The sequence below is a fragment of the Pinus tabuliformis genome, chromosome 7 (assembly GCF_031772625.1).
Source record: "Pinus tabuliformis cultivar Carrire ecotype Pingquan chromosome 7, CPIR1, whole genome shotgun sequence".
In the NCBI taxonomy this organism is placed as follows: domain Eukaryota; kingdom Viridiplantae; phylum Streptophyta; class Pinopsida; order Pinales; family Pinaceae; genus Pinus; species Pinus tabuliformis.
The window spans coordinates 408,533,536-408,561,271 of NC_142293.1; the positions used below are offsets into that span (position 1 = coordinate 408,533,536).

General features: G+C 36.1%; 1 pseudogene; it reads right to left on the reverse strand.

Annotated features, from left to right (window-relative positions):
- Window positions 1-216: 216 nt before the first annotated feature.
- LOC149247683 (leucine-rich repeat receptor-like protein kinase PXC2) lies at window positions 217-8,513 on the reverse strand (annotated as a pseudogene).
- Window positions 8,514-27,736: the final 19,223 nt, after the last annotated feature.

Genomic DNA, 27,736 nt, shown 5'->3' on the forward strand with positions numbered 1-27,736 from the left:
TAGAACTGTAATATGAACAATAATGTTAAAAAAAAAGGTTCTTTAGAGCTATTGGGTTTGTTAGCACCAGATTTTTTTATTAAAAACGTTTTTATTTTAGTTCAAAAATTAAATTTCAGTAATCTAGAAAAATTATTTCTAGAGTTATCAGGTCTATGAGCACTAGAAGAATTTAGTAAAAACCTTTTCATTTCGTTTAAAAAGTAAATTTAATTTCTATGTTTCCAACTCACGACCCCAGGTTCCAACACCAAACTCCAGTTCCAACTCACAACCCCAAGTTCCAACACCAAACCCTAAGATATGATATAGATCTATGAAGTAATAGTATGCAACTAGGAATACAAATATGGCTATAACAAATAACAGAAAGGATAGACAATGAAACTTATAGCTTATTTTTTATATTTCCGGCCCTGTGGGCATAGTCCAAAGTGCTGAGAGTTTCTTCAAGATAGTGGAAACATGGTGAAACGGTTTCTATTATGCAAGTCTATGTCATCCCATACAACGAATCATGTAATAGTATTGTAGGCTTACTATCCCTACACGCGTTTTCAAATTTAGATACAAAATTATAGTTTAATTTCATTGTAATTTCATTCTCAATTACACTATGGGTCAAATTACTTAAATTCCACATTAAAACCAATTCAAATATACTTGTAGAGAACATGTCCAAGATGCTCCATAAGAGTAGTAATAACAAGACATAATGTTAGTATGCTTTTGTTGATCTCCCCTACCTCCCTTGCACGACCTTGCAAAATTCATTAAATAAATTACAATTAATTTTTTGTCTTTAGTCCCTCCAAGGATATATGCAATATGCACTAAATATCTCACACATAATCTAGTTAAGTTATGAATATTCAACTTTAGTTTTTCATGTTGTGTGGGTAGCAATATTTGAGCAGCAGATTCCAACCTTGCAAACCATAATCTATTAGATTCCATTCCAATTTATATAGTAAGTAAAAAATTAATCTTGAAACTTACCATCTACTAAAAGATGGATAGTTTGAATGACCTCACCTCCTTGGCCCCTAACAAAGATATGTTTTCCGAACGAACGAGATCAACCAAGTTAAGCTTTCCACATTTAATCAACTATTCTCTTTTGGGTGTTACTTCTTTGATATGAATTGTGAAAGAAAATAATGGATGGGAGTGACTGTAAAGAGAGAAAAAAAATAGAACTAGAAGATAGAACTAATCCCTTATTTGATGAGAATAAGCAACGTGGAGAGGATTTACTTTACCTAGATTTCTTGTTGAGAAGTGTTTTTGTTTTTCATCGCTTAACAAAGCCTCTTTCCAGTAAAGTAAATATTTCACTCTCCCTCGTAACTATTTCTTCCTCAGGGCCTCATACAGTTACCCCATATTTTGCATCCTCCATGAATGTTAAGTGATTTCGTTTTTTATCATCTAACATAAACTTAGATATCTCATCAAGTGCAAGAAAGTTAGTGATTTATTCATTGTACAACTCCAAGAAGGTGAGATCGTATTCAACATTTTGGCTTTCTAAGGTGTCAAATATTTGCTTAACAACCCTTTGAATCACACTAGCATTGGATAAAAGCTCTCCATTTGATGCACTCTGCAGATGCAATGGGTACAATTCTTATACCTCCATCATCAAGTTTCAACCTAAGGGCAATATATTGCTAGATCTGAAGAGACCAACATTTTATAATTGATGACAAAAAATAAATTAAGTGTAATTCAATAGGTTCCCCTTGAGGATGTTGTGCTAGAAAACCAGTTAGAATTATTCATCCATGATTTCAAGTAAATCTTTGCACTAAAAAGTATAAATTGGAAAATATCAATGTAGAAATGTATGAGAAAATTGAATGTAGCCCGGGGAATCATTAAAAAATGATCTTCACAAAAAAACATAAAAACTTACTGTTGACATTTTCCCTTCACCTTCCATGGTGTAAGTTGTTTCTTGTGCCAGTTTGGCCATAAGGGAAATAGTGTGCAATTGAAACCTTATAATACTTCATTTACTATTGAAATGACAAGTTGATCATAGATATCCTTTTGTTGTGCAAATGTACCAAATACCTACATTTTATGAGATTTTCATGTAGCTAAATATGCAGAGATAGAGATATAGTAATATTTACATTACTGAATGGCGGGATTTATATTACATCCAAAAAATTCAACGAAATATGGGATGAATATGCTGCAAGATAAATTTCAAAAACATATTTACTTTGTTCAGTGGTTACTTATTAAAGATACATGAAAATATTAATTGGAAAGAAAAGTAGGAATTTTCCACTTTTAGTATGAAAGTAGGTCAAGGACATAAACTACATATAAAACAAATTTGTTCTTATAGAAATAAAGTAATACATGTGGGTAAAGAAAATTAACATGCAATATTAAAAATAAGAATATTATGTGTATTTAATCAAATGCAATACATACAATCTATACACACATGGATTACAAAAACATTTTTTCATTGAAATGTTCAACACATGTTAACATTAACTCCTTAGGATCAACAAAAAAATTGAAGTACTATAAAATGGTAAATCTAACTCTTATTCGTAATTAAACCATATCAAACTAAAAATTATAACAAGTACAACATATCTAAAATTCAAATCATGCCAATGTTTTATTCCTATGAATAGAAGAAATACTAGAAGCTTTGAATCCTAATCTAATCATTCACTTCTCTCCCCTAAACTAAATGATTAATAATAGAGACCATACCTCTCTTTAAAGAGTAAGTTAGGGTTGTACACTAAAAATAACCTAACTGTAAGCACGTAGGTTAGAATGCCCAGTTTGAATGCCTACATGCATGAGCTTCACTTTTAGAGAAATGTGCCTAGACTAGGGTAGCCTACACATGCACCTCACCTTTTCTCTCTCCTTGCAATCAACAACCTACCTCTATAAAACATATTTAATGTTATTTTCCTCAAATTGGAAAAGTAAATCATAAATAGAAAAACGACTCAAAAAGAGAGCTTAACTAAAATATAAAATTCATCTAAGCTAGAATTTTCTAAATCTAGAAAAAAATGAATTGTTGGTGGCAAATCTAGAAATAAATTAACAGTAAAGCATATATGCGCCCTCTACTCCCCTAGTTAATTATGCCTCCCTCACACTTTGTTGCACACATGATCCCAAATATAATATTTATGGATATGTTGATGTATTAACTTATTGTTATGCAAGCTAAAGTCTTGGACACATTCACAAGCGCATGTTGAACTAACAGGTGTGCCTAGGAAAACAATTCTAACACTCCCTCTTACTAGAAAAAATATTATCTTCCAAACACAAGATTCTCTTACTGCATCAAAAACCTCCCCCCCATTTGGGCTTGATCAAATTGTTGAAATCCTATTAAACTAAAGAATCATGAAGCTATATCATTGTTTCCTTCTATACTCTAAACTTTCCTTCGAATCTTCGAGGTGAAAACCTTTGATACAAGAAATACTACATCAACGACATGCCAAAATCATTTTCCCTTCATGTCAGCTTCACTCATTAAATTATTCCCACACCACGACATGAATTGCTCTATATTTCCTACAATTATGAACTCATATGTATACATGGCCAAAATAAGTTTATTATATCTATTAGATAAATAAGCAACATCTACACTAAATATATAAAATTCCAGCAAGAATACAAACACATTGATACCAAAATCCAAAACTAGTGATTCATGCATCAAACCATGCAAGGAAACTCCCACTTCCTCATGGAATCCTTACACCATTGGAGCAAGAACCTCATCAAGGTAAACTCCCTATCCCTGAGAGAATCCTTTAGTAACAACCTTATCTTGGAATTTTTCCATAATCCAATCAACTACAATCAAGGAATCAATCACTGATTCCACAAATAATTTTGCAATTGTCTCGTCGAGGCTAAAGGAATTCTCCTCCATTGCGGTATCATACCACACTTGTTCAACCAGATCTATGAATAGGCCACAAAGGCCACTTTTTTACTTTTGTGGATGTTGTCTTCAATGGTAAATTCATGACCATCAAACTCAACCAAATACTGTAAGTCTATCACACAAGAAATTGAAAGAAATCTCTTCATTAAATCAAGAACATACAAGATAGAAATTAACTCAAACCTCACTTTAAGGCATATAGAAATACGTGGAGGCTAATCCCTTAACAATATATGTGGAATATTACACATGCATTCCTCCCACAAGCCATATGTATTAAACTTTCATTTCACACATTCCACCCAACAACAAAAATTATGTTTCATGGGAAGACATGACAACATAGAGAAGTTAGTATCAAGCTTGGAAGTCAACTCATTTACACTTTAAGAATATGCACTTACTACTAGGTCACATGATGCAGAACATAGAAATATAAGTGTCCAACATGAGACACAATGAACTCAAATACAACATACAAAGAATATATGTACGACTATGTGGAATTCACTATTTTGTGAATCCACATACAAAAATGAAATATAGACAAATATTAAATTTCTTTTATAATTTAGAAACTAAAACATTTACTATTATACATGATAATGGTATAGATTCAATCATACAACTTTTTATCTTGGGTCCATTCTCCTGGTAAACGATGTTTTTCCTATCATTTGATGTTGTTGGAGCCCCACTTCCAACAAATGGAGCACTAGCAGAGCCTAAAGAAAATGAATGAAAGGGGACAACATTGTTTCGGGAATTCCTCCCTTTCTTTTGACCTTTCCTATTTTCCCTTGATGATTCAATCATGATTTCTGTGAAATGAGGAAGATAATGGATTGTTGTAGTAAAAACTTGGATATTGGTGGAAAAATCCACTTGCTCAACACTTGAGCTACACTAACAATAAACCTAAGTTGTTGCACTCCAAAATGCAATGACCTCTCATAATATCACAACATCATCCTCCATGGATTCGATTGGCCTTCTGCCTGTAACAAGTTCTAACAGCAACACTGTTATAGACATATTTGGGCACTGCAACCCCAATCATATATGTCCATAAACCAAGGATTTCTGAGTCCCTAAAAGTGTTGTTTCACACCCTAAAGGAACAAGGTTAGCTGATTACATCATCTGCCAGAAGTTCTCCACGAAAAACTGCTCAAAACTGGTCAAAACTGGACCATACAGGCTGCTCAGTGCTAAGGGTGTGATGCATCTCACCTGCTACATGCAAAAAGTGTGATGCATACTGAAAAGCCCCTCTGTATGGTGCGATGGGTGAGAGTAGACAAATGGCAGAGACAGTTTGCAAGGTGGATGATCATGGAATCTTCCAGAAACTTCTCCTGTGACACTTGCCTCTTTGAATTCGCTCACGGATGAGTAAGAGATCATGAATCTCCAAGTGGAACTAAGAACTATCAGGGAGAGGGCACTAATCAAAATCCCAAAAGCTGACTCACCCCCCTGCAAACATCTATATATGGATCCCTCATCCTAGAGATCCAGACGCTGGAATCTTGTATTTTGTAAGGAAGTGCTGCTGGTTTCTTAGTGGAACCTCATAATGTTGGGTGTTCTAAGCTTTTCATGAGGTGAAGAAGGGCTTTCATGCCTGGAGGATGATGCTAGGTCAGATCAATGGGTTGTAATCCTCTCTTCTACTCTTTCTATCAATAAAGCTATTTGAGTTTTCCTCCACATTCTTGTATGTTTGATGATATATGCATTTGTGTGGTCAATATATATCTGGTCCTATATTGTTTATGATTGTAGATCTCTATACTTTGATGGTATTATGCTGCTTTGACTTTACAGGTGCTCTTTGAAGCGGGGTAAGCAAGGAAGGAGCGGAAAAGGTCTGTCAAAGGGGAGAGGAAACAAGCAAGGAGCCAAGCGAAAGACTGAGGTTGGTACTCTTTGCTTCTCTCTCATCTACTTCTCATAAAGGAAAACGAAAGTAACTTTAGTTTGTTTGTTTCTAAGATAGCTACCCATCTTAGTGGGACTAGCAGCTCTGAATGGACACTAGATTTCCCGATAAAAAACACCCCAAATCCATAGACATCACATATTTCATTTATCTTAAGACTCTGACAATAATATTTGGGTGTCATCTATCCTAATTCACTCTACATTTTTCGATTTAGAATGTATCTATCAAGCATGGGAAACAACTTTGCAATGGCATAATCTGCGACTTTAGGGTTACAATTCTCATCTCGCAAAATATTGTTGGATTTTATGTTATAGTGTATGACTGACTATCTGCAAGCATGGTGAAGATGTCCAAGCCCCATTGCAGTGACCAACTTAACAGGGGATCTGTTTCAGATCTTTCATGAAGTTGACTATACAAAATTCCACTTTGAATGTAGTCATATATAAGAGTTTGTAATTGTGATGTCCAGTAGTAGCCTTGCAAATTCACTAGATTTTGATGCTTCATTTTGCACAAAATTTGTATCTCCTCCTCAAATCCTTCTTGTGATTTAACCAAGTTTGAAATTATTAGATTCTTTATAGCAACTACTCACCCTTCCCCTAGGACTGCTTTGTACATAGCTTCAAACCCTCCCCTTCCAAGCTCACAGTCTTTGTTAATCAATGCATGAGCACCAGTCATCCAATCCTACGATGCATGATTAGAGTTGGGTGTAAACATAACCAGTTTTCCTAGAGCCACATCAGTGGATGGGGACTGAGAGAAACTATCAAGCATAAGGTTCATCGATTTTTAATTGGATTGTGCTCTTATATTCAAGATAGTCACAACAACGACACCAAATGAAATCATAGTTGTTGTAGATATTGCAACTATTGCTGAAACACTTCTGCAAATATTATTGTGATCGTAGCTACTACATATATTATAATTTCATTGTGTCTAGATTTAATCACTTCAATTCCTCCTCCAGTTGGATTGCCACTTGTATTTTGATTTAGAAATATTGGCTTAGGCATAACTACGAGACAAGTAACATTCACTCTAGATCCACATAGGTCTACATTTCCTTCAGGAGAATTCTTGACTAATGTGTTGAATATACAACCTGTTGGTATCCTCCCTTTAAGTTTGTTGTGGGAAATATTTACTCATAATAGATGACCCAAGTTCCCTAATTTCTAGGGTAACTGTCCAGTAATATTGCTCATTGTTCATTGTTGTGTCTAGCGAGTGTTACTTTGGCCTAAGTTGGAAAAAAATTTAGTAGGACCCATGAGCAAGTTGTCTAAAGTGCTTGTTTCATTCCTCTGGGTCCTGAAGCTAATGTTGGATGATTTTTATTATGATTCCATCAGTTCCACTTCCTTAAGGTCAGATAGGAGGTCGAATCCTATCATAGTGGCCTCTCGTATCATGTTTACCCCAGTTGGTATGGTTACTTTGGGTAGACTTTGGAGGGTGTGTTACAGATTGGTATCAGAGCATGGGTCATCTATCGGACTGGATGGGTGGTGTGTGTTGGTCATGCATGCATGTCAGTTGCGTGTGTATCTCTTACATTTGTGTTACATGTGCTTGAAGCATTGCATCATATTGATCATGATGGTAGTAAGGTGTCATGGGGAATTTGATGATTGATTTTGTGGAATGTATCGTCAGAAGTACAACACTGTTTACTTGATTATGTTTCGCTTGATTTTATGCAACTTGACTACATTCTTTTATGCTAGATTACAATTTGGAATATCTTGATTACATGTATTAGTATTGTAGTTTGATTACAGGAATTGATCGCTTATGCTTGACTAGAAGTGTTTATGTGTATGTGTAGTTGATTAGGCATTTCTCATTCATATTGACAATTTCATGTGGAAACGTGTACCATGACATAATGGTTGTTGTCGTGCATGTGTACCAAAAAAGGGCTAGAAAAGTTATTATTCTTGAGATGAATCTCTCAAAGACTACTGAGCCCCAAATACCCACAATAAAAGCTCTTGCAAAGGAATTGTGGGACAAGTCCAGTGATCTTAGATTTTTCAGCGACCAAATTGACCCAGGAAGAGACCCAGACAGATGGTTTGGAGACAAGTTCAATGTTTCCAAATTGGAAAAAGAGCTCAGGCTAAAAGGAAGGGCACCTTGAAACGCATTGTGGGAAAGGTAAACGACTCTAAGTGTATCACATTGTTGAAAGGGCTAGGTAGGAATTTCACTAGAGAACACATTGTGATTCAAATTCATGATTATGTGGCTGGGAATCTGCACCATATTTTCACTGATATTAATATCGCAAGAAAAATTGTTGTAGGTGAGGGAGAACATGTGAAAGGACTGAAGCCTAGTGATACCTCTTCCGAGCACCACTTCTGTGAATTGTCCTGTTTTGGGGCTACATACAGCACCTACCTACAAACATGGGTTGCCATCATCCTTGTTACAAGAAGCAAGGGATGATTTTGGATTGTGGAAGTCTGCCTTGAAAACTATGACTCCCAGCACATAATCATTCACCTCAACCACAAACTGGCTTAGAGAAACCATAAGAAAAAGTACAACTGTTAACACAGTCAAATGATGTAGGCCACCCATCGAAGTTGGATACAACTACTATCACTCTACAACTCTCAACAAACTAAAAACTTGCATTACCTCAGATACTTCTTTCCTTCCACATGCTACAGTTCCATTAAGCATAAGATTTCATTCTTTCAATTTTGGTGCTACTTTCATATTCATTTGCTTTAATTTGTTTTTTTTCTTCAAATACCTTTATTTGATTGACTTTGATTTTTGTATACCATCTAATTCAATATCAAAACTTTGTTCCAAGGCATTCTCAAAAACAACAAAGAGGATGGCCATTTTTATAGTAGTTTCCTCTAAAAGATGAATTCAACTATGGAGAACTAACTGATTTAGGGGTAAGATAATGCTTACATTTTCTGGGTGAAGATGGTAACAACATGAGTTTTTATTTATATGCACACATACACATCAATATATAATTGAATTAGCACGTAGAATTTTCTTTGAATATTGGAAGTGTTCTGTGTGCATTTGTGTGTGTGTGTGTGAGAGAGTTATTCATGATTTAATGATTTTTTCATGCTGCTAAAACTGGATATGAATTGAAACGATGTAAGAACGACATTAATTTTAATTTTTACCATTGTCAACTTGAAGAGGATGTGAGTTATTTATCCTTTCCATTTAAAACTTCTATATGTTTTGAGTTTGTTTAATTATATACATATCTCTGGAAACTGCCCAAACAAGTCAATTCTGAATGGCTACATCCTTCACAATGGGTTCTAATATGATGTGAAAAATGATATTGTGACATGTTGGAGGGGATTCCTACTTCCGATCCACCAGACCATACTCTCCTTGATTCATTAATTATTAAATATTTTTCCCAAAAGCATGTTGCTTCTTAAGCAGTGGTTAGTTCTTCATTAGCAATTTCTTGCTTCGCTGGTCATCCTTTTGAGGTTTCAGCTCAGGCCAATTGTTGTGAATTAGCAAGAGATCTATGTTGTTTGAAATTGTTTGATATATTTGGGGTTACTAATGTACATCCTTTTGATAAACTTGTATGATCTCAAGTTCAAAAAACGCAGAAAATGCAAAAGAGTTAAAACTTGTCACTTAAGGAACTTAGTAAAAACAATTAAAAAATTACTTGTGGTCAAGGTCGTTTGTTTAAGATGTTTAAAAAGGTTATACACCATTGAAGTGCTTCTTAGGCTCATAGGAAGTAATTGATAAGGATTGGACCTCGGTCTCGGAGAATTATGAAGGTCATATTTGTTAAAAACATTTTCTTTTCCAAACATTAAATGATCCAGAATTATATGGGTATAATTTTACACTACTGAGAATATTTTAAATACAAAGTGAATATGACACAAATGCTCCAAAAATCTAAAAATATCGGAAAATATATTAGTTTACAAGGCCTCCTTTACCACTTCAAACCCTTTCAAAGTGTCTGAATCTTTTCTACCTTCAAAGCAAGCAAGGTTTCCAAAATAAAACTGCATTGAGATAAAATATGGTTGAAACATCCTAATTCTCCATCGCAACTTCTTTATATGATGAAGTTTTAAGTTTCAACACAACTAAAATACATCCTGTTGAATGTCAAAATATTGATGTAGAGGAAAATTTTCATTATTTATTATTCATCATGGAGTTGTTTTCATATTTCCCCATCGAAACGTAACTAAATGATGTGAATTAATTCCATTTTATGCATACCAGACTAAAATTGAGGATTACAAGTCTATGTTGGATGCAAATCTAATAGGCGTCACTTCCTTCAACTGATGATGGCAGTACTAATAGAAAATTGATGATGACAGTAATTTTCTCTGACCTTCCTTGAACAACATGAATCTCCTTGTAGGTCGGTACCTAATAAAACTTGTGAGTTATCTTGTTTTCCACACTTGCTATATATGCATTGCATTTCCATATGCATTTAATAATAATGTGCTTAACATGAATAAGGATTGCCTCTTCTTATGCACAAGGTACATTGTATAGAATATCTAAATTACCACCTGCTTCTGTTTTGTAGTTTCTTTCACTTGAAAATGCATTATATATTTCATTACTACACTTATCGTGATCTTTATTTGGGTAAATTTTCAGATGGTATAACTAGCTTGGATTTAGTTTCTCATTTCAATCTGTCATAATGATGTTTTTTGAAGTTTGTGGACTTATGTATTAGATTGATAGTATTCCTCTTTTAAATTAATGCAGATTGAAATATAATAGTAGACTTTCAATATTTAGAGCTCTGACATGACTTCTATTCAAATTTATAAAAAAAAGCTTCTTTGTGATGAACACAATGCCATAATATCCTTAGAAAGAGGGGAATATCCTCCAATAACCCCCAAAATAAAACATTATCAGATACATAGTTATGTATTGCATGCATAAGGATAATAATCTCCCATATACTAACTTATCTGTCACTACCCATATGGCAAGCCCAACTCTTAGTTCGCTTACTATTTACTTGTACAAGTGTTGAGACCTTTGTTAGATAGTCTAGATTGTGGTTAATGTGCGAGGTTTTATTGTTCAATTTAGTTAATAGGTTATTTCATTTGTTGGGTTGATTAGATGTTGGTATTATTTCAGGAGTTGGAATTGTCTTCACCTTAAGCACTCGAAGGGAGGCTGGTTGGAACTAAGAATTCTATTCATTTTATGTTTTTTTCAGTTATATGTTGCTACATATGGATTCTTTATAAACAGTGTATGGAAGATAATACAAAAATTTACAACTATCCTGACATTGAGTAAGAAACCTTTGGCCAGAAAGGAAGAATCATCATATCAATATTCTCTATGTTGAGCTTTATGTTGTAACTGCCAAATTTCTCATTTTGGAGGGGGTTATTTGGCCCAGCTTTTTCTTAAAGTAGCCCTAGAATTTGCAAGGATAAGGATAAATTCACAATAATAATTTATTCTACTTTCATCTTTAGTTATCCTAGTATTGTGGGGAAAAATATTGAGAGGGGGGGTGAATCAGTATTTAAACTTTCATAATAATGACTTTCCTTTTTCAAACTGTGTACACGATTTTATAGAAACCAAATAGCATATGTCCATGACTATAATGAATGAAACTAGCATATAGATAATAAACTTGTAAACTAGCTAATTTGTTGCCTCTTGAAATTAAATAAGAGTGTGACGCATTTACTAAGTAGTAAATAGACACAGTAAGAATAAAATCAATCAACACACATAAGAAGCACACTCGAACACCAGGATTTTTTTCAGGTGGAAACCCAATGAGGGAAAAAACCACTGCTGTTGTCATCTCAGTCTTTAATCTTTTTATTATTAAAAGCAGTTACAAGTTTTTTATTGGTGCATACTCTTTCCAGTTCGTAGGCATCCACCTGCTGAAGGCTATAACAATTACTTGTTTTCCAGATTCTATTGGAAGGGAGCTACAACCCCCTAGCTCTTGTACTAGTTGATATGATTACCATTACATATGCACTGGCCTACAGAAGGCTACTTCCTCCACTAGTTTTATATGGACCATGTTTCATAAATTTTCAGATTAGATACTCATGATACACATCAACACAATATGCAGGCCATGTTTCATCAAATTTTTAGACTGGACCCATCAATCACCACTACAATACAACCATCAAATACGATTGCATCTACCAATCACTGAAACCCATCAACTCTGAAGAAAAAAAAAATCAATCAATATGAACAATTAGATCACTGTCACCAGAACACAAAGATGAACCCAGAACACTACATCAACAACCAAAACCAACTGCAACCTTAAAAATCATATGTCATAATGTGTAAACTGACTCAATGACGAAAATCTGCATGTATATGCCACTTTCTGTAACTCAACCTGTGTATACCTCTAAAGATATTGAATCATAAAGCTTCTGAACAAATGACATTATGAAGATCTATTATCATATTACAGAGTTCTAAATAGATAGTAGTAAAATATCACCCTTCTTTCTCAATCAATCAGTCAGCCAGACTCAATCTCCTTATACAATTATTTTATCTTTGGATCTAATGAAGACATCATTAACAAACAATAGTAAAAAAGCAGCACTGATTAGACAGACGAGTCATTTCTGAACAACAAGACCTTCCTCTACATACGCTACTTGGAAGTGACAAATCCGCGTGTATATGTGCCTTCACCGAGGCGAACATCCATATAGATCTACAAATAATGACTTATAACTTCGTAACTTTTCAAGACTTAAAATATACCTAGATCATAGCATTTAAAGGATAAAACATGTGTTAGTACTAAGATCGAACCTATCCATTTTCAGATGATACAATGATAAGTCATTTCACATGTAATGATCCTGATCCAACATTGTATCCAAGGGTGCACAAGATGTTTCAGATCTATATCATTACCATAGACTTTACAACACAAAATATACTTCAGATAGAAGTATTCATGAAAAACCATTTTTATTTCCCTTTAACCCTTTGATTTTCTCCTCCTTATACACTTAGAGCCTTTGTTAATACCATGAACCAAAACAACACTTAGAACCTATGGTGGGCTAATAACATGTTATGGACATTTGTTATTCTTTAACCTTAATTTTCCATCTCATATGTGCTTTTCGTTCTCTGAAACTACGTGCATACATATACATGACCTTTTTTTGTGTACCCATGTGTATACGCGACTTGGAATAGGTTAAAAAATGCATACAACTTAAAACATTCTCTTTCCTCAATTTCCTGATTTTGATCTGTAATAATTTGTTCCATCATGTTGTTCTTCTATGCCATTACTCTCTTACCTATGAATTGACCTGTTACAATGTGAGTTTCCATCATACATCACTTTATCATTTTTGAACTGACTAGTGGATACATCTAGTTATCATATATGTGAGTTGCCATCAGGGACAACACATGTTCCACAATGCCAACAATCTCCCCCTTTAGACTTGATGGCAACCATATTGGTGTTGACCACTTCAATCTATAGAACTTGTTAGATATATCAAACAACACCAAAACACTAAGATACTCTCCCCCTTTGACATCAAGGGAAAAGGGTGGATCAACATATTCTCCCCCTTAGTACATGCTGAGATGCACTATACTGTCCATGCTCCCCCTGGGCACATGCAGAGTTTGCAGAAATGTGTTTCAAAATAATAACATGACTCTATAACTCAATTATGTGAGTATGACCTTCCTATCACCAATGACTCATACATACATCAATCACCCAACCAAGTGGGGATACATCAAATGTTCATACATGATTGAAAATTGCAATTATTACATCATCCTTCCGATGCATAGTTGGGGTACAAATTATATCATGTGTCCAAAAGGACTCATCCATAATGGACTATGATAGAAACAAACATATTATTGCACCATAGGCTTTTACATGACCTTTTCATCAAATGACATTAATAAATAAGACCATAACTGAATTCAGCATTTAAAGGCTAATGATCCCCCTGAACCTATGCTACCTATGCATTGTCAACAATTCATTCATCAAGGCATCTTCATCAATCAAATAAACATCAATGAGAAAAGCATATCAAAAAACTATATCCATCAACATCATACTAAAGATTCATGTCAGAAATTGATTTTGAGTCTGACCCACTATTTTTCTGTCAGAAAAACACATATGCTATTGTCGGCACAAAAACTCACGTATATGTCCGCCTCAACTTCATGAAATCCACGTATAGAAATCAATCCTTGATTTTCTACATGTAGACTAAACAAACTAGTTTTAAAAGCAAGAATTATGAGATTTTTGAGGTCTAAAATGGACCTCCTAAGGAAATTATAAAATAATAGTGGAAATAATAAAATAAGATTAGATTACATCATCAAATTTTAGAGGGAAAAAAGAAAAAACTATCTTTTCAACTCGTATTTTCAATGTATCTCCCTATGGGTTACCTCAAATTTCGAGTGGAAACACTCGTTGGATGACGAATTTGATTCCTAATACAAGGAGTAACCATGTTCTATACTTTCAATGAACCCAGCTACATTAAAAATGACAAATACATGAAAAACATGATTGTAATCATGTTTTTTCATGTATTTCTCATTTTTCATCTAGTAGGGTTTATCAAAAGTATGCAACATGAGTAATCCTTGGATGAGGAGATAAATTTTACATCCAGTGAGTACTCCTGCTTGAAAGTTGAGTAAACCTTAGGGATATAAGTTGAAAATACAAGTTGAAAAAGTAGTTTTATTATTTTCTTATTTTTTAATATTTCTTCTTTTTTACTCCAAAAATGGTGAATCATCCCCCATGGTTGACATCATCATCTTCAATCCTATTTGTTCTTATAAAGTTTATTTTGTTCGTACATTTTTCTTAGGAGGCCCATTTTAGACTTCAAAACTCCCCTAATGATGACACAGAAACAACTCCCAGATTTTGTCTAGGATATTCAAATGCTTCTCTAGGAAGAGGTTGGGTAAATATATCAGCAACCTGATCTTTGGAGGGAATATACTCTAATTTAACTTTCTGTTGAAGCATTTGTTCCTGTAGAAAGTGGTACTTAATGGGTATGTTCTTGGTCTTGGAGTGCATAACAAGATTTTTTGAAATACTAATCGCAATTATACTGTCACATCAAATGGAGATGAGTGGAGAGCATTGTTACACTAAAAAATGTCACCATGACTATTTGCAGTTAGTATGGCTCCATCAACTGTCATACTATCCTCCTTGGCAAGTCTCATGCCTCTGCTTTCCATGTCAAACTCCAAGAAAGAGAGAAAAGTCATTTAAAGTCAATTATCTCTGGGTACGCAGTTTCTCTCAGCCTTACCTCCGTGTACGCAACCCAAGTTCACAATACCTGCGTACTTGTACGCTCTGTATGTAAAGCAATGGGTGCGTACTCCTGTAAAGGTCAAAAGGTGCAAGTTTCACTCCAAAAACGTTACTTGTGGTCATTTCTAGAGCATTCTAGAAGCTTGTTTGACGTGTATGGAGCGCCTCCAGATGGTTCATGTATCCCTATGGAAGAGGAACTTATCCCATCAAGAGGGGAGCTAACCCACCCAAAGAGGGGCTTATCCCATTGATGGTGGACCTGATTAACTTCCTCTACAGCACTATAAATACATGCATTGGGCCAGAGGGAGGAGAGGTTGAAAGCTGAACATTCCTAAGGGTAGATGCTGCTGAGATTAGGACTTCCTTGTAGAAGCTTGTGAGGAGAGATTGTCATCCTTTCTTGTTTCATTTGGAAGTGGGTGAGCTAGTCAAAGTAAAGGAAAACTCTTGCTCGACCCTGGGAGGAACTTGCACAACACCCAGGCTCAGGTTGTAATGGTTTCTTTTGTTTCCTATTAATACAAATAAGTCCATTCTTCTCAACAATTTGTTATTTATGAGTTGTTTCATATACTCCTTGGTCTGTATGTTAAATATGTTTTATTTTATGAGATATTCAGGTGCTATTTAATCGTTTGATTGTTAGTGAATGCAGGTTTTGAAGAGAAGGAGGAGCTCATCCGGATCGACGAGGCTGGACTACTACAACAGCGTTGGACTATAGGTAGGATCTAAACACTTGGTTTCTTATATGGTAAATTCATATTTAGAGAAGGATTGTTCTTAATTGTCTTGTTTGTCACTAGAAAGCCTTAAGCTTCTAGGGAGGTTGGTTTTGTCCGCAAAATTGACTCTTTCCGCATGACAAAATGGCGACCATACTGGGGAACTCCATTGATGTGAATGATTTTTCCTTTGTGTGAAACTTTGATTTGAGAAAGGCTGTTTTTCTTTCTGGTTTTTGGCTGTCTGACTGTGCATTTGGGTGGAATAGATTAGGGTTAAATTAGATTTTAGTTTTTCTTGGTTTTGCTAGAAGTATGCAGCCTCTGCGTTAAGCACAGTGCGTACCTGTACGCACTTTTGCTGTGTACACAGAGCGTGGCCGCACCTGTGCAAACAGGCTGCCTGCGTACCCCTGTCAAAAGCCTAGAAAATTTCAATTTCTTCTTTTTTATCTTTTAGATTTTGTTTATAGCTTGTTTTTGCTGCCCAGATCCACTGTTCACCTGTCAGAAGCTTTCATCTTGTCTAATTCCATTGGCATTCCTGCTTTAAGCTTTCATCAATTGGGTGTTTTGAGTCTCTTTTTTGAGAAATTCTTAATTTGATTTCCTTTTTGATCTTTGGAACTCTCACCCAATTTTCTCGAATTGCACTTGATTGGTTCTTAGATCACATTAGAATCGTCTTGTGTTTGAGAATTCTCTTGCATAGATCACATTTGCATAATTAGAATTCTCATTTTCAGAATATTAATGAAAAATGTGCATAGATTACATTTGCATACTTTTCAAGTGAATTGTGCATAGATTACAATTGCATAGTTTATGTTCTGAAAAATCAATCGTAGATTTAGATCAGTTTTCTTTGATTTGAATTTACACAAAAATAAAAATAAAAAAATGGTTTGAAATTGATTTGCATTAGTTTTTCTTGATAAAATTAGTGCATTAGAGAATTTGTTATATTTTCTCTTAGTGATCAATTTTTTTGCATTGTTGGAAGTGAATGGAAACTCTCTCCTTACTTTAGTTAGGATTCATCGAATTGAAAAGATTACATTATCATATTCAATTGCATTTAGTTGAGTCGGGTCATAACACCATTGGTTTCATTTCCATTTACCCATTTGAGTAATAACAGCCTTAATAACACAGCGCTTAATTAAAATTCATCTAGTAAATTTTACGTTTCTAGGGCTCTAAAACACCAATATAGCTTAGGCTAGTGTCTTGGAGTAGGGGAGTAATTAACCCTCCAAGACAGCAAAACCAAACAAGTAGCTCATCTTGTGGTAGGATAAATCTAGCTGTTACATTTATGCTCTGGGAAAGCTCCTCTTAAAGGAGAAGCACGAGACCGTGTCCGAACCAGTGAGGGGATCAATCCTCCTTCATTGGGAAAGAGGCCAGATACGCACATACTACAAACGGTAAACCTCGGATTATTGTCGAGGAGCCTGGGGTCACTTGTCGGTAAACCTTGGATTATTGTCAAGGAGCCGGCAAGGGGATTGAGCTTGTTACTCTGCCCTTGCGTGCTATCGGGTCGTAGACTGTTCCCCCAGGTGTATTTGTTGCTGTTGGTGACCATTATCTTTAGGGTTCTACCCAAGGTGACGGTGGAGGGAAGATCCCACTATACCTGCAGCAGACGTCGGCTAGACTCACTTGGATTTTCTGGGGGGTTCACTTCACTCGAGATGGTTAAAGTGGAGGAACTTGGTCCAGTCTATTCATTAAGCAGGTTTCCGGGGTAACTGTTCCACCCGCCACTTCTGTACTAAATTCTGCGATGTTGGATTTCATCCCCAACTAGTGTTTTCGGTCCGGAAGGTTACTATTTGTGTATGGTTTGACTCCTAGATTTGATAGCGCGTGTTAATTTGTTTGTTTTTACTTTTAGAGACCATAGGTGTGAATTGTGAATTTTAACTGTTAGGTGTGAATTGTGAATTGTTAATTTTAGTTATAAATTGTTAATAAAATTCACTGAAGTTGAATATAATGGCAAACGTTCTGGAATTTACCAACCTAGGAACCCCTCTTAACGAGAATCCTAGTACTTTTCCTTACTTTGGAAATGTTGGTCCTCCTTATATGGCTACATTGTCATTACCTAGATTTACAATAGGATTACCGATATGGTTATTTTCAACTTCGTTGGCCCAAAGTACTCCAATTGTTCCACCTCAACTGGATGCTTCACCTCAACAGAGTTCACCATCTCAACATCACCAACCTTTTGTTGACCCTTTACCTTCTTCGCCTAATTTTTCTTCCTCTATTTCTTCCTCTTCGCCTGGTAAAAGCCTTGACGCTAGTAACTAGGAGGCTAAGAAGAAGAAGAAAGGGAAGAAGAAGAAGAAGAAGAAGCAAGATAGGAAAGAAGTCAACCAACCCACCATGACTGTAAGTGTTAGTTGTGTTGAGGAAAACTCCGACACGCATCGTAAACCCAAATACCCTTGCAGGCTTTGTAAGGGTGACCACTTCCTTGTCAATTGTCCTGGTATTCCAAAGGTCTTGGAAGTATGGTCAGAAAAATTTCATCAACTTTCCATTGATCCATCAACCAGTGATAGTCAGGTTCCTGGGAAAAAGGGTAAAGTTAGGTTTCCTTGTAGGTTATGCAAAGGGAGTCATCAAACTCACATTTGCCCTCACATGGATGAAGCCTCAACATTGTTGGAAAACCTTACTATTCCACAGCAAGAATTTCCAACTGGTTACCGTAAACTTTCTCCCAACCGACCGTCAACTGACGGAGTGATTGATTTAATTTCAAGTATAGTCAATCACACTCTTCCATTGGAGAGTGGAACTCATGTCACTCAGGTTGATGATCCACTAGTTGATCAAGTGGTCGATTCAATTTCACATTCGATCGATCCCACTTTCCCTTTAGAGAGTGAGCTTCTTACCGCTCAGGTTCTTCTTGTTACATCAGATTCTTCTATGCCGGGGGGCATTTCACCTGTTTCTACAGAACCCCCTCCAAGTACTGAGGTCTTTTCCTTTGACTGGAATAGACTGACAGAACCTCGTCTTCCTTCCTCCATCCCTTTCCAAATCATTGTCAAGGCTGGTGGTAGGGACATATATTGTACTCAGGTTGATGAAGGTGCTTCTGTTAGTATTTTATCCTCAACTGTTTGGAAAGCTTTGGGTTCCCCTCAGCTTGCGCCTATTACGCAGAATCTGAAAGCTTTTAACAGAACCATTAGTGAACCTTTAGGGATCCTTCCTAAGTTTTCTATTACCTTGGAAGGTAAAACTATCTGTATTGATCTTATGGTAGTTCGAGGTCCCTTGGATTTCAATTTACTCCTTGGGCGAGACTATGTTTATGCAATGAAAGCTGACGTATCGACACTCTTTCATGTGATGTCTTTCCCTCACAATGGCAGTATTGTGACTGTAGACCAACTTTCGTTCCCCAGTCTTGTTTCAACTACCAATAATATGACACCCCTAAATGTTCCTGATTCTAAAGTGGTACCTACCCTGCCACGGGTAAATTATGTGGCAACTAGTCCCATGTTTTCAGTTACCGATGTAAGTGAGCCTCTCATTGTTTGCTCATCTTCCTTTGATTTAGATCCGGTAATTGACATGGAAAACTCTGTGGGATTACTTGAACACGATGTTCTTATCCCTCTTGAGGCCCTTGACATGTGTTCCTTCCAGAGAACTATTCTTCCTTCTGATGAAGACCTCTTGGAAGCCATGGTCAAGGTATGTCCATTGACATGTCTTTCTTCCAGTTGGAAGCCATGATCAGTGAGAACGAGGATAGTTTTTTCCTGTATCAACCTCGTTAAAAAATGAAACAGGCTAGTGTGAGGAGAGTTCCTTTTACTGTGTCAACCTCGTTAAAAAATGAATCAGTGTGTGCGAGGATAGTTTGTTCCCGTCTCAACCTCGTTAAAAAATGAAACTGGATGCGACGAGGATAATTTGTTCCCGTCTCAACCTCATTAAAAAATGAAACTGGATGTTACGATGATAGTTTTTTCTTGTATCAACCTCGTTAAAAAATGAAACAGGCTAGCATGAGGATAGTTCTTTTACTGAGTCAACCTCATAAAAAAATGAATCAGGTAGATTTTAGGATATGTAGGTAGATTATAGAAAGTAGGGTTTTTTGAGGATAGTTCCTGTTATTGAGTCAACCTCGTTAAAAAATGAATCAAGTACGAGGATAGTTCTTTTATTGTGTCAACCTCCTTAAAAATGAAACAACTCCCTTTTCAAGTTAAATATTGAAAGTTAACCTTCATTCCATCCATCTGGTTGAATGCAATGAAGCCTGGGGGGCATGTACCTCGCTTTGCATCATTATACTGGGGGAATGCGAACTTTTTGAGCATAGTTCCTTGTCTTGTGTCAAGCTCGTTAAAAAATGAAACAAAGAGTCTTGAGCATAGTTCCTTGTCTTGTGTCAAGCTCGTTAAAAAATGAAACAAGGGTAGGTTAAGTAGGTAAATTGTAGAGAGTAGTCATGAGCGTAGTTCTTTGTCTTGTGTCAAGCTCATTAAAAAATGAATCAAGGATTTTAGAGCACAGTTCCTTGTCTTGTGTCAAGCTCGTTAAAAAATGAATCAAGGTTTTTTAGAGTAAAGTTTTTTGTTACGTAGATTGTAGAGAGTAGTTATGAGCATAGTTCCTTATCTTGTGTCAAGCTCGTTTAAAAAATGAAACAAGGGTTTTGAGGATAGTTCTTTTCTTGTGTCAACCTCACTAAAAAATGAAACAACTCCCACAAGTCTTTCCAAGATCTTGAAAGTAAAGCTTCATTCCATCCACCTCATTGAATGCAATAAAGCTTGGGGGGCATGTACCTCGTTTTGCATCATTATGCTGGGGGCATGTGAACTTATAACAAGCATAGTTTTTCGTTTCAAGCTTGTGTAAACATGAAACTGAATCCGAGCATAGTTATTTTCCTGTGTCAAGCTCGTTAAAAAATGAAACAAATCCTCCTCTACTTGAGTCGAGAGTTTGACTAGATCTCAAATGTTAAGTTGTATATTTAGGTTAGTTTTTTCAGTTTTTTGCATAATTTTCTTACAGTTTTAGGTCGAATCTTTCAAATGATCTCGTTCATGAACCTTCATTCCATCCAACTTGTACTTAGTTGAATAAAATGAAGCTAGGGGGGCATGCACTCTAGCAGTTATGCTTAGGGGGCATCAAGCACAGTTTTATCTCTGTTTCAAGCTTGTGTAAAAATGAAACTACTTTGAAGCATAGTTTTTCTCTGTTTCAAGCTTTTGTAAAAATGAAACCTATCTCGAGTCAGTTTCAGTTATTTTCAAGACTCGTTAAACTCATGAAAATCCCGAGAATATTTTGCTATCTTTCATTCTCGTAAAACAAATGAAAATGCCGAGTTCTTTCCGTCTTTTCCTACTCGTAAATTAAATTGAAAGTCAGACATATGAGTACATTTTTATCCCTTTTTCGAACTCATTAAAATTTACGAAAGAGTGAAAACCATGAGTACATTTTTATCATTTTTTTGAACTCGTTAAAACTTACGAAAAAGTGAAACCGTAGAGTCATCTTTAAGCCCTTTTCTAACTCCTAAAACATGAAAAGATTGTCGAGCGTTTCTTTTACACTTGTTAAAACGGAATTAAAAGACGGTCCCCTTATAGCCCTTTTCTGACCGTAAAAACAGGAAAAGATTGCCGGGTTTTTGTCGTTTCAAATTTGATATTGGAAATAAAACGACATGTCCTTGATCGCTTTTTACTTTTCAGGTCAAAGACACTAATCATGAAAGTACTCCTTGGTCGTAAAAGATCAAGCGGTTCTCTCAGGTATTATTTTATACTTTTTCGGGCTTGGGAGACACAAATTTACGAAAAAGTTCAACCCTGGAGTCTTCTTTAGTTTTTTCAGACTCTCTAAAACTGAAAAACGCCGAGTTTCTCCTATACTGGACTCGTTAAAATTTCACAGTAGAGGACCTGTTCGATTACAAACAGGAACGGACCACTCCTTCTTAGGGTTCGAATCTAAACTAAGTTGGACTCATCCGAAGGATGAGCTTATAATCAAGCATATGTTATCCTCCTCAAGCTTGTAAAAAATAAAGAGGTACTTGCCAGAAATGGTGGGGGAAAAGAGAGAAGAATGAGCCTATTTGTTATCCTTTGTCACAGAAAAACCTTATTACCACTCTTGAACACGACACTTTTCATTCACCTGGGTTGGGAAATCCTTTGTCTTAAAGTTGATTAAACCACTTTGAAAGTCTTCAACCATTTCTGGGTATTAACTTTGGGTCAATCGTCGCCAAGCCATCTGTCGTGTCGTTATGTGTTCAAGAGGTCTCTGCAAATAAACCATTCATATGCAAAATACTTGTCATCCATTTTGACCATCCCTGAGTCAGTCCTTACAGCAACATTTCTTCAGCTTGAACTATGATTTCGTGTTGTGGGATTACCTGCAACGGGTCGCTTTCTATCGACATCAGCACATTATCTAGAGAGATGACATAGAAATCGTCAGTACCTTGAAGTCTGCATGCATCAATGGCAGGTTTCTCGCCTTTGACGACAGTTTACATCATTGACTTTCGATCGAAGGATTCCGTGACATGTTCGACATCAACCCATTTATTCACATCTCATGGATTGTACTGGGTACTTTGAGAACCGTTGACATCACTGGTGGTCTCTCTCACACTTGTTAATAGTTTTCATCATTGACTGGTAATCAAGTGGTTTCTACCATGTTCGACATCAACTCGTTTATTTGCATGGATAGAATCGTACCAATTCGGGAAGTAGAAATCAAGACCCTGGAACTAGTTTCCACCATCCAGGCTGGGAGGAGTTTTGTATTCATTATATAGTAGACTAATTATAAACAGGTGGTTGCGTCCATACTGTGTCTACATATGTCTATGATTGTGATGTACTGCAAAATCATTCATGTATCAGAGCAGTAGTTAGATTATTAGTTAAAGTTTTCAATTTGAGTATGGGAATGCCTACCTCAGCGATGATATCATCTTATATATGTATTTTGTGTTGAATATTTGCAGGTTCTGACCAGGCTCTCCACAAGATAATCCTTGAAATGATAAAGTACTTCACCCTTCCTAGATGATTTAAAACCCTAAATCTACTTCAGGCTTCGCACTTTAGGGGCCAATCTGTTACACTAAAAAATGTCACCATGACTATTTGCAGTTAGTATGGCTCCACCAACTGTCATACTATCCTCCTTGGCAAGTCTCATGCTTCTGATTTCCATGTCAAACTCCAAGAAAGAGAGAAAAGTCATTTAAAGTCAATTATCTCTGGGTACGCAGTTTCTCTCAGCCTTACCTGCATGTACGCAACCCAAGTTCACAATACCTGCGTACTTGTACGCTCTGTCTGTAAAGAAATGGGTGCGTACTCCTGTAAAGGTCAAAAGGCGCAAGTTTCACTCCAAAAAAGTTACTTGTGGTCATTTCTAGAGCATTCTAGAAGCTTGTTTGACGTGTATGGAGCACCTCCAGATGGTTCATGTATCCCTGTGGAAGAGGAACTTATCCCATCAAGGGGGAGCTAACCGACCCAAAGAGGGGCTTATCCCATTGATGGTGGACATGATTAACTTCCTCTACAGCACTATAAATACATGCATTGGGCCAGAGGGAGGAGATGTTGAAAGCTGAACATTCCTAAGGGTAGATGTTGCTGAGATTAGGACTTCCTTGTAGAAGCTTGTGAGGAGAGATTGTCATACTTTCTTGTTTCATTTGGAAGTGGGTGAGCTGGTCAAAGTAAAGGAAAACTCTTGCTGGACCCTGGGAGGAACTTGCACAACACCAAGGCTCAGGTTGTAATGGTTTCCTATTAATACAAATAAGTCCATTCTTCTCAACAATTTGTTATTTATGAGTTGTTTCATATACTCCTTGGTCCGTATGTTAAATATGTTTTATTTTATGAGATATTCAGGTGCTATTTAATCGTTTGATTGTTAGTGAATGCAGGTTTCGAAGAGAAGGAGGAGCTCATCCGGATCGACGAGGCTGGACTACTACAACAGCGTTGGACTACAGGTAGGATCTAAACACTTGGTTTCTTATATGGTAAATGCATATTTAGAGAAGGATTGTTCTTAATTGTCTTGTTTGTCACTAGAAAGCCTTAAGCTTCTAGGGAGGTTGGTTTTGTCTGCAAAATTGACTCTTTCCGCATGACAAGCATTTAATTTGAATATCTTGTAATGTTTGCATCATGCAGAGAAGTTGTGTGTGGTAAGATGCAGTAGCCACTTTTTCTGCTTCCACTGTAGATAAGGCAATCAAACATTTTTTCTCGCTGAACCAAGATACTAATTGTGATCCCATATAAAATCCACCTCCACTAGTGCTTTTTTGGTCATCATAATTCCTAGCCCAATCCGCATCTATATATGCATGAAGGGTGAGATATGTATCTTTAGGATACCATAGACTAAAGTCTTTAGTTCCTTGGAGATATTTGAATATTCTCTTTACTACCGAAATATGTGGTTGCTTTGGATTCGCTTGGAATCTTCCAACAATTCCTACCGCATATATGATATCTAGTCTGGTACTTGTTAGATAAAGTAGACTTCAAATCATAGATATGTACTATGCTTGATTCACTATAGGAGAATCATTGTTAGAACTAAGACTACATCCTCTTACCATTTGGGTACATACTGGTTTGGAATCTTCCATTACATACTTCTTCAGAATCTACTTGAGATATTTAGTTTGTGAAAGATAGATGACATCTTTTGCTTGTTGCACTTGTAGACCAAGAAAATAGGTTAGTTCTCCAAGTAAAGACATTTCAAATTCTTGTTGCATAATGGAAGCAAAGTTTTAACTCATAGATTCTTCATTACTGCCAAAGATGATATCATCAACATAAACAACAATAATTAGCATTTTATCATTCTCAATTTTTGTATATAAGTTGTTTTCTGCGGATCCTTTTGTGAAGCCTTTTTGTTGAACTTATTTGTCAAGATGATAATACCATGCCCTTGGAACTTGTTTCAGTCAATATAAATCCCTTTTGAGTTTTCACAAATGGTTTGCATCATTTCCCAAAATGAATCCTTCTAGTTGTTCAACATATTCTTCTTCTTCTAGATCTCCATTAAGAAATGCATATTTTACACCCATTTGATAAACTTTGAATTTTTTCAAAAACTTGAAAGAGCAAGAAACATTCTTATGGCTTCAAGTCTAGCTACAGGTGCAACAGTGCCTTCAAATTCTATACCTTCTTGTTATGCATACCCTTTACAAACAAGCTTTTCTTTATTCCTAATTACCTCTCCATTTTCATTCAACTTATTCTTGAATACCCATTTTGTCCCTATAACATTTTTATCATGAGGTCTAGGAACTAATTCCCAAGTATCATTGTTTTCAATTTGGTTAAGTTATTCATCCATGGCCTTAACCTAGAATTCATCTTTGCTAGGTTCATTTACATTTTGTGGTTCTATGGAGGATAATAAGGCTATATAACTAGGAGATCAGGGGAGAGTTTTTCTTTTTTGTACTCTAGACCTTTTTTCTCCTAGAATTTGAGATTCTAGATGATTCTTTTGAACATACCTGGATGGAGCCTTTTCTTTATCAGATGTATCTTCTTCTAATGCGTCATTGGTTTCTTCATCTATATCATTTTGATTTGACATGGGAAAGCATTCACCATCTTCATTATTATCATCTTCTTTTACTGATGTCACTTATTTCAGATTTTTGCATGCTTCATCGATTACAACATCAATGCATTCAACAACTTTTCGAAGTATATTATCATAACATTTGTATCCGTTACTTCTAGATGAATAACCAAGAAATATTCCTTCGTCTACCGTGGGTTCAAACTTGCCAAATTTTTCATCAGTATTTTTAATGAAACATTTTCTTCCAAAACTTTGAAGTGTTTTACAATGGGGATCTTACCATACCAAAGTTCATATGGAGTTTTATCATTATTTACATGTACATGAGATTTGTTGAGAATATTTACTATAGTATGCTCAGAAGGTGTCAGAAGTTCCAAACTCATCAAGCATAGCTCAAGCCATTTGTTGAATTGTTCTATTCATTCTTTCCGCCTCGCCATTTTGTTGAGGAGCTCTAGCAACAAAGAGCTGTCTCTTTATTCCACATTGTTCACAAAATTCAAAAAATTCATCTGATATGAGTTCTTGTCCCCAATCAAATCTAAGACATTTTATTTTTAGATTGAATTCATTTTCAAATAAAGCTTTGAAGACCTTAAACTTTTCAAATGCTTCATCTTTATGTTTCAGTAAACCAATCCAACACATTATAGAAAACTAGTCAATGAATAAAATGTAGTATTCTTCTCCATGGGGTGAATTTTTCCTTGTCGGTCCACACAAATCAATATGAATGAGTTTAAGAGGCTTACTTGATGATAATTCTTTGGCATTTTGAACTCTAGTTTGCTTACAGAATTGACATGGTTTGAAGATGGTACTTTCTAGAATGATGATATCTGGAAGATCACGAATAGCCATGCGCCTGCATCATTTTCTTATTTGAGAAAAGCTTAGTTGCCCCAATATTTTTTGCCTGTTGACAGTGTTGGACCTGCCCACATGTCAAGGGGATCTCCCTAGTAAAAAGTCCCAATTAGACCTCAAACCATTTGGTGTAGGAGTCCCAACAGTGGGTCATAAGTTAATGCCTTGACCGCGATGTTGCACAAAGGCAAGTAAGATAACTTTCTCAGTAGCAAGGGTGTGACTGATGTAGTGGGTCAAGGAATGAGTATGAGAGGTTCCAACACTTCCAAGGGGGGAGGAAGGTGAAGGTGAGTTCCAGGCTGAAAGGGATCACTCCCAACTCTGCTAGGAACACACCACACAAAGGACATGCACAACTTTTGGTAGAGCAGTCAACATGGATGCTGCAGTCCCAACATTGAAGCGAAGATAACCTAAACAACACTCACGAATCAGTCTGAGACGAGTGTGACAATTGATATAACAAGGTTCAAAGAAAGGTCTATCTGATGTCCAGCAGAGCAGTCAACATAGACAGTGACAACATTAACCATATATACATGTGAATCAGTTCATACACAAGTACGTATGTTAAGCAACATATATCATTAAGGAGACTGGAGCAGTCCAACTACAATAACAACATATGCATGAAAACATGTTGCCTTTTATTACATAATGAAGTGTAAGTCACAATCATACTATACAGGATGTAAACCTACTAGCCCTATCAGTAGAACGTTACAACCATATCTGTCTGCTCCTCTAGAGAAATGTACTAGCTCCATACAGTGGAGAAGCCAAGGCACATTACAATACTATCCAAGCCTTCTTCAATATATTCTTAGTAGAATCTTGGCTGCCCAAAGCCCATACAATGAGTTATGAGGGACTATTTATAGCAAAGGGTGGGGTGACCCTTGACATTCCCCTTTATGACAGTTCAACTGCCCTCATGAATCTTCACCTACTCTATGACTGTTACATGCAACTGTTGACACTCAACTTGCACTTGAAATGACTCAAGATTACAATGCACATGTACTCATGTGAGACAACACAACTTGAGAAAGCCTTGCAAGGTGTCACTGGCACTCGATCCGTTGTGATGAGACCAACTCTTTGACATGCTTGTGATGGTGAAGGTGGTGAGCTGA